Here is a 14,566-nt window from a genome sequence, read left to right as displayed (position 1 = left end):
AAAGGCAACTCTTTATGAAGAGGAAGGGGGGCTACTACAGGAGGAGGAGAGGTTGGAAAGGATATAAGGAAATGTGAGATTGTAACAGTGTTCATGTAACATTCCAAGTATGGGAGAGGTTTAACACACACACACACACACACACACACACACACACACACACACACACACACACACACTGAAAGCAGGACCAAATAGAACATGATTAGACAAAAAATACCCTAGCTTCCCTAAAGCATCACAGATTTATGATGTGAAATGTATGAATATAAGGCTAGAGTCCCAGAGCTCCAGTTCTGATTGTGAGGAGGTAGTAAAATAAGCTTGTGTGAACATAAGAAGAAAGAACATGGAACAACCTACCCACATTTACACTTTGGAAAATCAGGAACAAGATGAGAGCCTGTATCTCCCAAGTACCTTTAATTTTCCATTTTGTTAACTTCCAAACAGCTCCTTAGTATTATCTTTACTGCAATTGTATTACATTGACACTAAAGCTCCAGTTGCCATCATTGTCTGTCTTCATTTCCTTTTTGTGTTCCTCCTTGCTGAGACATACGATATAGATAAAAATAATACAAATATGTTACACTATATATAAAAACTGTACATAAAACTATATAAATAAATAAATAAATATATATATATAGTTTTACAAAATGTAGATGGGCTCTTATGTAACGAAACCAATGTATTTAAATAATATTTTCATAGTGGGGTTAGATATTTGTCATGCACACTATTAACACTTTGCAGTTCAAGTATAATTATTCAATGAATAAATGGGAATATTGAAACTATATTAATTTACAGTAATGGTAAGAGCAAAGTGTCAATTCAATTAAAAGGAATGGAGAAATTCAAGAAAACAAGGGAAGAAAAAAGAAACAGGAAACACTTTATATAATATAGAAATATAATTTCCAAAATGGTTTCATTCTAAATCATGTGGGAAAGAATATTGTTTTAGAGTCGAGTGTGCATTCAATTTCAATAAGATATTAGGCTTTACTACTAGCCAGTGTGAACCCTTTTCTAACTGGTAATAATGATAATAATTTGAATAGTAGATGTTAAAGAGAGTAAGCCTCGTTTTTAAATTTTTTTATTAAAAAGAAAAAAAAAATTCCGCCTCTTCCCAGCCTCCCATTTCCCTCCCCCTCCTCCTGCCCCTCTCCCCCTCCCCCCACTTTTCTCCTCCTCCCTCTCCAGTCCAAAGAGCATTCAGGGTTCCCTGCCCCGTGGAAAATCCAAGGTCCTCCCCCCTCCATCCAGGTCTAGGAAGGTGAGCATCCAAACAGACTAGGCTCCCACAAAGCCAGAACATGAAGTAGGATCAAAACCCAGTGCCATTGTCCTTGGCTTCTCATCAGTCCTCATTGTCCGCCATGTTCAGAGAGTCCGGTTTTATCCCATGCTTTCTCAGTCACAGTCCAGCTGGCCTTGGTGAGCTCCCAATAGATCAGCCCCTCTGTCTCAGTTGGTGGGTGCACCCCTTGCGGTCCTGATTTCCTTGCTCATCTTCTCCCTCGTTCCGCTCCTCATTGGGACCTTGGGAGCTCAGTCCAATGCTCCAGTGTGGGTCTCTGTCTCTATCTCCATCCATCACCAGATGAAGGTTCTATGGTGATATGCAAGATATTCATCAGTATGGCTATAGGATAGGGTCATTTCAGGTTCCCCAGCTGCCCAAGGAACTAACTGGGAACATCACCCGGGGCACCTGGGAGCCACTCTAGGTTCCAGACTCTTGCCAACACTAAGGTGGCTCCCTTAACTAAGATATGTGCTTCCCTGCTCCCCTATCCAACCCTCCTATATCCCAATCATCCCGTTTCCCCAAGTTCCCCCCATCCTCCCCTTCTCACTTTTCTCTCCCCTTCTCCCCTTACCCCCATCCCGCCCCACCCCCAAGATCCCAGTTTTTTGCCCGGCAATCTTGTCTACTTCCCATAGCCAGGAGGATAACTATATGTTTCTCTTTGGGTTCACCTTCTTATTTAGCTTCTTTAGGATCACAAATTACAGACTCATTCAAGCTTAATTTAAAGTATTTCCTTGATTAGATACTTTGCCCCTACTTCTAATAAGTAGAAAAAAAGACTCACACTGAGTCCACCTTAAACATTTGGCCTTTTCTTTATATGGACTGGAGATTCAGCCTTCTCTTTTCTCAGTAAGATGCCGCTGAGCCAGTAGCTCTTCTATGTGATTCTTGGCTTTGCTCTCTCAGAGGACGTGGTGCTCTTTTGCCTAATGATGGCCTTTTTGAAATTCATGTTCATGTGCAGCAGCAGTATCCACTTCCATGTCCCATAGTTCTTTCTTTGGTGTCTCATTTGCCCTGCATGCTCCTTTTTACGTACCTTCCATATTTCTAGTAACCAGAGTCACGCAGGCTATGTAGTAGCATGTCAGTAAATCATTGCATGTTTAAATATTTGCTGATGAAAACATGAAGAAGAGTGGGCTTTATTTAGGCACAAACTACATGTAATATACATCATCACTAAAATTTACATAAAAGAAAAACTGACTGCCATGTGGTTGCAAATGAGCCCTAAGCAGTTTCTTTAGTAAGTTCTCCACTCTTGATGGTCCTTAAATTTGTTTAAAAAACAGTCAAAGAGCTGAAACTTGTAATCCCATACCCAACAGTTTCTATATAGAGCGTAGACACTGTCTTGCACAGTGATGTTCTCAGTTGTAGGATATGCATATCGACCATGGAGAGAGAAATGGTTGGTCTTTGGAAGCTCCGACAAGCTTGTAGGATTCTCTTAGTCCTGGATGTACATTTTACCCATACAGCAGGAACCTATTGGAGTAGTATAAGGAAAGGGGTAAGGAAAAAAATATATTTTATTACAAGGAATTAATGTATACAGTCTTGTTTCAGAGGATTTTTCTGAGGAATAGAGTGAAATCATAATTAGTCATGCTATGCATTTCCAGGGCACAAGTACATAAGGAACACCTCATATGTCCCTCAAACTTCCATGCACAGTGAGAATGTCTAATGAGTTAACATGAAACATTTTTTTTTTCTTTAGCAGTTCAATTTGATTTTAAAGGTTAGGAGAGGATTTTCTTGGAGGTCAACGAAGGAACGAGGCCATGGAGTAATGTGGGCCAAGTTTTCTGAATTGCAAGGCTAGTATAACGGTTCTTTAATTTGTAAGGGATAATGAAAGTCCATAGATGGTTCAAAGATTGACTTGAACTGAGTGGCAATGAATGTAGATTTACTGGCTGGTTAGGAGCAGAGAAAGCTGTATTTCAGTAATATTTGCTCAGCCGACATATTTAGTAGGTAGGTGAGGGGGGACTAAATATGAATTGATGAATTTAAAATCATAGAGATAAGTTATTGCAGAGTTCAAGTTTTATATTATTTTCATATAATACTATTCATTTTATATTATGCAGATATATTAATTTTATTATTGAGTGTGAGGGAACTGCTATTACTTTAGTTTTAAAATGCTTTCTTCAACTCCAGTGAGGTGATAGGAACACCTTTTTTCTTACTGTGAAGCTTTTCAATCAGGTTGAACATGCTGATACCATTTTTCTCAGTAATTTTTTTAAAAAGTAGTTGCTTTTTAATAACCATTCATTAAATCATAGAGAATTTTAATAGAAATGAACTCAGTGTACACTTTTGAAGACCAAATCAAATTATCCATGACCTAATGTTCATTTTAATAAACAAGCCCTTTGACTATTTTGCTTCTCAAGTTATCTGACATCTGACTAGATGTCTAACCCATTTTAGTTCAAGAAAAACTCCCAGATTTTGTGTCTACCTACTGCGTGCTTATTAGCAAGAACAAAACTAGAAATAGCAATTTGCTTACTGATGATTGAGAAAGTGCACTGTTAAGCATTTTTAAACATTTGTTTTCTAAAATAAATTCAGTCCTCTCTATCACCCCCAGATACGCTTAAATAATTTCATCTTTTCTTTTCTAATCTTGGATTGTCACTGGAATTAAAAATATAGTTTGTGGTATTTTCAAAAGATCAAATGTTCAATGAAAGTAGTACTTCTTTTTCCCATTGCAATAATGGATATATGTTTTTATTTTTAATATAAATTATAATGGTTAGAAAAGAGACCCCGACATCATTATTTTTCTGTATGTTTGATTAAATATAATGTTGAGGGTCCAGTATTAGAATTATTCTATTTTTACAGATTGCATTATGCTGTTTGTGCACAGCATTCATTTCTTTGTGTTTTCACAAATTTGTGATAGACAATTTGTGCTAGCACAGAGTGTTGCATCCATTATAGTAGGTAAGTCATGTTATTTTAAGTTTCTTACTCAAAAGAGTTATGTAGGTGGTATGAGAAATGAGTGACGGCTACTGGAACAGGCTATATGCATCAGAACCTCATCTATTTAAACCTCATCTATACTTGGAAATAAAAAGGAGAATTGTTATTTCCTGTTTCTAAAATTACAATTGTCTTTAATTTCTAAAGATTATAATAATTAAAATGTGAGTTTTTCTATGAGCATATTCCTTGTAATATTAATTTCCTAGAATCAAAAATTCAAATACTAGTAGATTTAGTTCACCCTTTATTGATTTTTGGAACTTCTGCTTGCCCAGTCTCACTAGATGTGAAGTTATTATTAATTATAAATTCAAAAGAATAAAAGTACATATATTAAAGCTTCACCATAGTTTGAGTTTGACAAACTGAAAGATACTGAGAAAATTTAAATTATTTAACTTCACTGAATAATTTCTGAAGTCACAGGTGCTTACTATTCCTAGGTATTACAATCAAATGTTCAACATTTCAAAAAGGAAGGAATCACAACACCCAAAGTGTATATCTTTTCAATTGTATAAGAATTTAAGTGGAAATTATTTTATACTTAAAGATAGTCTCTGAAATTACTTGTGTGAAAAACTATCCTATCTACTCTTATGCTGCGAGTACTATAGTGTGGAATAAGATAGGGCAATAAAAAAGTACTAATTTCAATACCAGTAGTATCATCTTCACTATCGCCACAATTATTTTGTTATCATTGTACAAGCGCTGATATTAATTCAGCAGCTAGTACCTAACCAAAATGAACAGAACAGATAAGGACAGTGGCCCTAGATTTAATGAGATTCAAAGTTTCCATGCCCCTTGAAAGTAATGCCAATTACAGGAGGGAGTCTTTGCCCATGATAGACTTCTGCCTTCGGTCTTTGTTAATCCAACAGCTAATATAAATAGCTTTGATGTCTGAATGTTTAAAAGTTCCTCGCCCAAAGAACATTGTGAGCTACCAATTCACCAGTAGATATATGCTTTTCTTATTAAATCTGCTATTTTAAATGTATTTATTTTAAAAATATCCTCATATTTTTATTTATTCTCTGTGTATGTGTTTGAATACACATCCATGTGCCACAACATGTGAAGTCAGAAGAAAACTTGCTGTAGTCATTTTTCTCCTTCCATCATATTAGTTTCTAATAGTCAAACTTGGATCCAGAGATTTGGCAGCAAGCAACCTTACACATTTGAGCCATCTCATGAGCCCTTAGTGTGACTGTTGTTTCTTTGTAGCTTTGGAGCCTGTCCTGGAGCCCGCTCTTATAGGCCAGGCTGGCCTTGAACTCACAGAAATCTGCCTGCCTCTGCCTCCCAAGTGCTGGGATTAAAGGCGTGTGCCACCACTGCCCGGCTAATGTGACTCTTTATGTCTATCCCAACTTGAATGTAAGGATGAAAAGATATCCCTAATCAATTTGATTTAGAATATGGCTCTCTTGACTCAGAGTCCTGGTTAACAGTACAGCCTAGTGGAAGGAGAGGAGGTATGTATGGGGAAATCACTCTCTGTGTCTTCTTTTCAGTAATATAATAAAAGAAGAGGAAGTGTAATTAAAACACACACCATTTTGCTCCTCATATGGCATTAGCATTTTACAGATTTAATCCATGATATAGTATACTTGTATAGTGAAAAGCTGTTTTCATTCAAGAGACTGAGTGAAGGCCACACACAGGCTCTAAATTGCTAGGTCATTTGATAAAATAGCTTGCAGTGCTAAATTGAGAGCATAGTATGAACCCACAACTAGAAATTTGCAGCACATCAGTAGTGAAGAAAAGAATGTTTGAGGGCTAACAAAATCTAATCTAACAAAAATTTCATGTGAAGAAAACAAAAATAGCCTTCAGCCTACAGTTAGGTAGTACTCTCTCCTTATAGACTGTAAGATAATAAAGCCCCTAATAGGTTTTGTTAGCTTTTGCTTCCTATGATTTCTGCTATATGTAAATATCCACTAAGAGGAAACTTTAAAAATAGCATTGATTTCCATTTTATCACTTTCGTAATATTAATAAATCCTGTGCTTGTTATAAAACATATTACGGTTTGCTGTTTGTTTACATTCAGATCAAGGCAAGTGTGAGTTTCTCTTTTGACTTCATTGTTTATTAGCTGTATAATATTAAATGAGTGACTTATTTGATGTTTTGTTTTCACAATACCCAAAGAGAAAAGAATATATGCTTTTGGAATTTGGGGGGAAAATACAGCATTTGTAAGACATATAGTAGGCAGTGCTTGACAAATACATCTATGTAATGATATGAATCTACGACAGTGTTTGAGGATACCCTATACTGCAAGAATATAACAGCTAAGACATCCTTTAGCCTTGCTACTGTACTTCAGAGGGGATTTTCTGTCCTCATCTCATTTGACCTGTTTAACATTTATGCGTTGGATAACGCCTTCTCCTTGGCATATTTACTTTACCTGGTGTTCACGTTTTCTTTCCATCATAAAACCTGTGACCACAAACAACTTGAGAAGAAAGGGGTTTGTTTGTATTTCACTTCTACATCACCATCCACCATTGAGGAGAATCAAGGCAGGAACTCGAGAAAGGAAACTGGGAGTAAGCAACATTTCATTATAGCACAGGACCACCTGACTAGGAAATGGTGTCACTCACAGTGGGCCCTCCAACGACAATTAGAGAACTGACAAACACGCCCAAATTAACTTAATAAAGATAATCGTTCAAATGAGACTTTTCTTTTAGGTAATTCAAGGCTGTGTCAAACTGACTGTTAATGTAGGATATCTGACTTTCATGATAGCGCAATGTCATGGCTTTATTTGTACTTCATTTTTGGTTCTTTTTCAGTCTCTTTTTCGTTGCTTTTGGCTCACGCCTTGATTTGTTCTCACCGTTGTGTCTTCACGCACTCTTGCCTCACTTTGGTTTCTCTGCTGATCTTCAAACAAATGTATTCAATTGCCCATTTCATACCCTTTCTCAGTTAAAAGCAACTTGTCCAAATCAGAACTTTTAAAAAATCAACTTTATCCAGTTTCTCCATTTCAAACTATTTTAATTTTAGTTTTCCATTCTGTATGACAAAATCCCTTGAAACCAACCATCAATATGCCCCTTCTTTGCACATTATACCAATTGTGCTATTGGTACTACCTTCATCCCTCCCGAATTTAACCACTTTTCCCCACTTCTATTGGTATCATGCTTGTTGGACCCTGTTATCTTTTACAAATTATAGTAACATGTGATCTGACTGAATGACTCTGTCATTGCTCTGGAGAGTCTAATCTAACTACAATTGTAGTTGTCGTTTGAAAAGAAAGCCAAATCATGCCATTTTACTGTTCAAAGTCCTACAGAGCTTGGCTCACTGGGCTTGTGATTTTTCTTGAAGTGAGAGCAAAATTCCTATAATTGTCTAGAGCTATTGGCTTACATTTCCTGACTTCATTTTTCTAGCTCATTGATGTTTTACATACTTTCTCATTTCTTCCTGGCTTCAGTTGACTGTTGTTTGAACATGACAGATAACTTATTGACTTAGAATCTTTGTATTGTCTATTATCACTGTCTGGAACAACCATTTCCACATAATCTGAAACTTACCAAACTCCTTCATTATTGTCATATCTGGCTGACTCTAGGACTTGCTGTCTAGCTCACCTAGCTGAATCTGTAAGTCTCAGACCAAGTGAGAGAACTTGTATTAAAATATAAGTTGGATGATTATAGGTGCCCAACACCCAAGGCTAAAATATGACCTCTACAGACACCCACACGTGTGCATATGCACCTGCACATAAATACATCCACACACATAAGAATATGCTCCCGCATCCAAAAATGCACACGTATAAGCAAAAAAGTAAAAATGAAAGTTATTGCAGTGTGAACACTTTTAAAATAAACTTTCATTTTCTTATACCATAAGAAGAGTATATATACCTGACGTGTAAGAAGCATATTCCATTTAATTAAATTCACCTAATGTAAAGCTATATAAATACTCATCAGCTGTAATAACTTGCATATCAGTTAAATAAATTGAGGCTGTCCTTTCTTTTTATTTTACCAATTAGACTTAGTATATATTTTAAACTTGTATGAGATCCTTAAATATTCTTTAATATGGATTAACACCTATTGTGATTTAACAGATGATGGTTTCACTCTGCAGTGTATTACATAGCAAAGTTTTTCTCTTTCTTTCTTTCTTCCTTTCTTTCTTTCTTTCTTTCTTTCTTTCTTATCTAGTGACAATTTGGATTATATAACATACATTTCTTTTTTCTTTCCCATGTTTTATAAAGAGAAAATATTAATAATGATAAAACATTCCCCTTTGCATTGCAAATGTAAGTTTAATCTGTAAGCTTCAATAGAAAACACATTTTATTTTTCTACCATTATTTGTAAAAACATAAAAAATAGTTATAATGAGAGCCTTTTGTTAACCAGAACAAAGAGTATTATTTCTAAATATCAAATAAATAGTCCTTTTGCTTCCTGCTTAATCATTAGTCATCTATACTAATAAAAATTTATTCTTTATTTCATTCATGCACTTTTGTATTTTCCACAAAATTTTCAAACACTTGAATGTTCACCAAGCCCAGCCTGATTAAAGTATGGTTGGATTTTGGGAAAAGCTTTGATCCATGATTGTGGGACAGAGATTAATATTAATACTTTACATTAAATCCATATTGATACACACATATGCATTTGTGTGTGTATGCATGTGAATGTTTGTGTATTTATACAACATCACCATATTGCTTATAGAATTTACTGAACAGTTAATTTACCACTACATCTATCACCATCTTTTCTTGTTTTTTTCATTGTCTTGGGTGTCCACCATATCCTTATTTTCTGTCCTCCAAGTGTGAAATGTTCTGATAACTACCTGTTTCTGCTAAAGTTTATTGGTTTTTCTACAACCGGAATGAGGATAAGAAATAGAAGAAAGGAGAGAAAATAGAATGAAAAACTCGTCGAAATCTCTGGATGCTATCATAGATTTATCTAGATGTTGTAAGTTTTCTTCTAACTATTTTAGAAAGAATCACTTTTCCCAGCAGTTTTATTGCCACTCATGCCTGCTTTACTTTGTTACTCCTCTGCTGCTTGTGGGTGGATGGAGTTCGACTATTTCAGAATAGTTACTAGTGGGTGGGTTCAAGAATCTCTAGTGGGTTGAGAAAAAAGCCATGTTTATATAGATAGTGATCCTTCTATTAAAATCCCAAGAGTGAGTAATATTTAATAGCTGTGTTTACCACGCACACTGCAGAGTCCATCTGTACAGAAAATTCCAGGGTACTTTGCATTCACGTACAGGATTTTTTGAGCAGTTCTTATCCCCTAAATTTGTTTCTTGGTGGACAAGGATTTCCTCCTGAGGGTATGACATGAGCCTGGATGCCTATGGATCTGTACAAATCTAAGATGCTATGAATCTGTCAAGTCCTAGCTTTCCTACTGCAGCGGATCATAGCACACAGCTTTAGGGCCTTGTGTGCACTGCTTTGATGACAGATGTAATACCTTTAGGTTCACTGGCTTTAAATTGTGGATAGCTGGGGTAAAGGCACTCACATGATATACTTAGCTGCCAAGTGAGTGCATTCACTATTTTGATTTGAAGTCCAGTTCTTTTATATTTTAAATATAGAACTAGCAGCAGCCAGGATACATGCCAGGATACCTTGTATATTGTGAAAGCTATACTAAATCTAGAGAACAATTTCTGTGTGTCCAGGACACTGCAAATGATGAAATTTTCAAAATGTAGAAGTTTCAACTGGTTGTTATATAAACAAAATAAAGCAACAACAAAACACTTAATTTAATGTGATATTTAGATGATTATGGATTCTTAATAGACATCATTGATTCTCGTTTTCTGTTTCTTATTCTAGGGAAAATACTTTACCTTAATCTGCAGAGACTGAGTAGCCATTGATGTTCACGACTCACTTTATTACAACAATGCTACCATCAAAACTTGAGGTTTGGGTAGCTACAAATGTACAACTCAATTACAATTTTTGCAAGTGGAGTCCCTGTAGTAAAATTACATATATTGTTTTGTAATTATCATTCCAAAATTCAATACTAGGACAATTAAGGACTAAATGGTTTGAGATACAGAGCCCATTTTAAAAGCACATTTTACTTTCATTTTATTGGCAAGTTTTAAGACCAAAATTTAAAAAGACCAAAAATGGACATAATTTAGATGTGCATTTTAATGAAGAAAGCAGAGAAAATGTGAAATTATTTTGAAAAAAAGGATACTTAGCGTGATACGACTTCTATAAATGATGATTGCCCCCCACCCTGTTATTTAAAGAATGAAATAAAGTTACGTGTAATGGGCACTACTAAATTCAGGCTGACATTAAGATGCGAACATTTTAAATAAGTGACATATTTTAATTTAAAATTTGAATCTAATATAAAATGCAAATTGCTGTAGCCCTTAATGTAGAAAAAGGGAAAATGTCATGATTGAGTTTGGAGAAAATGTAACTTGGACAGATCTAGCCAGCTGCAATGATGAACAAGGCTTCCTTTATTATTGCTTCAAGAAAAGCTATTGAGTGGGTAGCACAAAGTAGCTACTTGAATACGGGAATATCCAATATCCCTTTGAGAGGCGTATTTGATTATAGATCTTCTATTTACCCTCTTGTTCCTTTCTAACTCTCCAAGTGCCACAAAAGACCCCAAGATCAGTGTTGTTGTCCTTGTTGTTCTTTTTTTTTTCTTTTTTTGACCCTTGGGACGTATCACTGAAAACAATTGTTGTCTATTTACAGCGATCTTTAGCAATCTCTAGCTTTACACCTAATCATTTGAAATCTTCCCATAAGTCCCATAAATCTTTGGTACTTACAGGATTCATTGTGAGAAGGTTAGTAATAACACCCTCCATACTTCCCCCATCCTGTACAAGAAATATTTCTCAGCTTCATTTTTCACTTTGACACAAAAAAAATTTCTTGCTATACCTAATCATGTCCATAGACACACATAACATTTAAACATCACTGATAAGTGATCCTAGTATATTTTTGCCAAGAAAACTCATAATTATTCTTCAGTACTCATCTCAGATATCTGCTCTTTATAAGTTTTCTTTGCTTTTCTGATAGAGAATGTCCCTCACCACTATTTTTACCCTCTCTTAGCCCAATGATCTGAGTACATATTTCTGATAAAATGATTGTTTGGTATCAGTATTTAGGATGTTTCTGTCCCTGAATGTTGGAGCTTAGTATGGACCAAGATGCCATTTATTCATCCTAGAAAAATATCAATCCATCATACAGGGTTTAACATAAGATGTCTCTAGGGATAGTTGATTGACTGAATGAACAGATCTTCACTTGTGGATTTTGCTCAACCTAGAATTGTGGGTGCCAACTCAATATGCAGAGTTGGAAACTGTTTGCAGCTCTGCCAGTCAGTTTTATGTTCTGCCAGCACATTCTTGGTTGTTGTACATTCCCCACTGATAGGATTTTTCCCAACAGTACTTGGCTTGATTACAGTATTCACTTAAAAAAAAAATCTGAGTTTTTTCCTTGTCTTTACCTCACTTCATTCTCTCAGTTTCCGTACAGCAGGTTTCTGGGGCATCCTGTTGTTACCCATTCCCTCCTGTGTCTCACCCATCCATGTAACTTTGTTATGAGAGGCTGGGAAGCTGGCCAGTTTCCATCATTTTGTTTCTGGTGATCCTGTAATACTTTAGGCATTTGAGTGGTGAACCTGGGCATGCTGCCACAACCAGCAGTGAAGGTGAATGCAGTTCCGTGCCAATAAAGACTAAGGCACGGAAATAAATCTATACAGAATTGACTTAGTTGGTGCTTTCTAGTAAAGGAGGAGATTATACATGTAGAATGCCTTAGTAGTGGTGAGTGTTATTGTTTTATCTGTAGTTCTAGATGAAAGAACACTAATATTTTTCACTTTAACTGCTGTTTTAGCAAGATGATGCTGTTAATGGCAAGTACTATGCACTCATTGCATTTCTTGCCTATTTTGGCTGAGGCTAAAGAACTGGATGGTATGTATTACTACAGATTCATGTTTCTCAAACTTGGATTATATATGGATCCCCCGGGAATTTTGATTCACTAGGTATGGGGTGAAGCTGACAGACTACATTAGTAACAAGCTCTCAGAGGACCTCACTTTGGGCAGAATAAGCTCTTCAAAAAGCAGTGATGGCTAATGGGGTATTCTTTCATCTTCCTGTTTGTTTGTTTGTCTGACTGTCTGTCTATCCTTTATCAATTTATTAATCAATGTATCTATAATTTATTTATCTACAATTTTCTATCTACCCACTGATCATCGATCAACTTATTCAACCTAATTAATCAGTCGACCTATTTATAATATATGTCTATCAACCATCACCCTTCTATCTGTCTGTCTGTCTATCTACCTACTTACTTATATTCTGTCATGCCTCAACAATGTCACAGAATGACAGAAGATGCCCTGGCTCAAGGTGAATGAACTGTATATACAATCCTGTGCTTTATGTTAGTGCAGTTTATGACTGATGGTAGTCACATCTCTGAGTTATTGGTACTTTTCCTCCTGCACACATATGGGAGAGGTTGGCATTGCTTACTAAATCTTTTGATGAAAATGATTACATGCATCAAAACTGCAAATTACTCTTATAAGGTTGATATCGTTAGCTATAAAGGAAGTGAGGTTCAATTGCCAAGGACTTAGGCATGTGCTGATTTCCATCAGGCTTTTTTTTTTTTTTGCACTGGATTCTCCAAAAGAGTGGTAATAGTGCTATGAATTGTATTATTCATGATGAATGTGGTTAATCATGTGTTAGGTACCCGAGGTAAAAAAAAATGTGTTAAATTTGATACCTTTTGGAGTATTATATAGTTGATTCCCTCAAAAAAATAGTGTTTGTTTTGGCAGAGATGGTTCTTACTTTTCACCAAATTTCCAAAATATATACAATAAGCTCATTAAACATTATCCCTGCCATAAAAAGTTCAAAGATAAGTATAAGAGTATTTTTTCTTGCAGTGCTGGGGATCCAACTCAGAACTTTATATATGTTAAACAAGCCCTCTACTCATGAGCTATATATTCCTAGCTCTTGAGTTTTCGAGAGAGGATCTTACTCATGACCAAACCAAAACATGTCCTTAATTAATTGGTGGTCTTCCTGCTTCTTTCTCCTGTATCCTAGAATTGCTGGGATATCTGATCCTACCCAGTAAACATGTTGCATTTTAAATTTAACTTATGATTTACATTATTAAGATGGTTACTAGGGTTACAAGTGATGCATGCAGTCCATCTCCAGAGAGTATATTATAGCTTCATAATTTTACTTTAAATACACAATGTGGTCTTGTGCTAAGTGCTATATATATTATCATAATTAATGTCTTATTTGTCAATCTTAAATGAATATACCAGAGTTATTATTATGATGCCAGGTATAAGATTGTATGGTAAATGGGTAGTCTCCCGAGTGTGCTTGCAGCTATACTTGTTACAAGTATATTTCTTACAAGAGAGATGAGTAAAAGGAGCAAATATCTGGAGTATTAGATGAAATATACTGAAAGTCAGGAAATCAACCAAATGCAATGTAGCTATTGACAAAGTTCTATTAATGTTCTGCATATGGCCTGCTATTTTTTTACTTTAAATAAAATTTAATTAGAGCACAACCATGCCTATTCACCAGTGAATTATCCATAGCTGGTTTTATTCAGATGGTGGTGTCCAGGAGTTGCAACAGACACTTGTTGCGGGAGGTCCTTCTGCTCCTTCAGCCAATAGCCGCTGAGATACCAGCCCATTGCCAGCGGCTATTGGCTGGAGGAGCAGAAGGACCTCCCACAACAGACACTTGTTAGCCTACAGAGTCTAAAATCTGTGCCTGTGAGAAAATATTTAGTGAATCCTTAGCAAAGTGTGTTTCTGATATTTCAGGGTAAGAAACGAAACGATGCTTTCCCAGTCATCAGCTACTTTATTTTGACTCTTGCCAACTTGCGCCTGCGTTGCAAGGTAATGCAAACACATTCTTCCCATATCTGTGTTCTACTTACCTTCTGAACATTCTTGCTTTCTAAAACATTTTGACTATGATCTTCCTTTGAGGGTGCAGGCATACACATAAGCACTGAGATTTCCTTAGAAATCAAGATAGGGC

At 35.9% G+C, this 14,566-nt stretch overlaps 1 protein-coding gene across 2 annotated transcripts in view; it reads left to right on the top strand.

The window, feature by feature from the left end:
* The window catches only part of Il1rapl1 (interleukin 1 receptor accessory protein like 1), a 1,234,859-nt gene that overhangs the window by 10,253 nt on the left and 1,210,040 nt on the right, over nt 1–14,566 (top strand). The window contains exon 1 of one of the 2 annotated variants that reach the window (XM_026789983.1): nt 14,372–14,421. The exons of the other annotated variant lie outside the window; for it this stretch is intronic. The gene's annotated coding sequence lies outside the window, so the exon portion shown is untranslated. Of the gene's footprint in view, nt 1–14,371; nt 14,422–14,566 lie in introns of those variants that run through there. 2 annotated transcript variants of the gene reach the window in all.

The sequence above is a fragment of the Microtus ochrogaster genome, unplaced genomic scaffold (genome assembly GCF_000317375.1).
Source record: "Microtus ochrogaster isolate Prairie Vole_2 unplaced genomic scaffold, MicOch1.0 UNK36, whole genome shotgun sequence".
Classification (NCBI taxonomy): domain Eukaryota; kingdom Metazoa; phylum Chordata; class Mammalia; order Rodentia; family Cricetidae; genus Microtus; species Microtus ochrogaster.
Note: the sequence above shows the minus strand (reverse complement) of the source record. Positions and strands in the feature narration are given on the sequence as shown.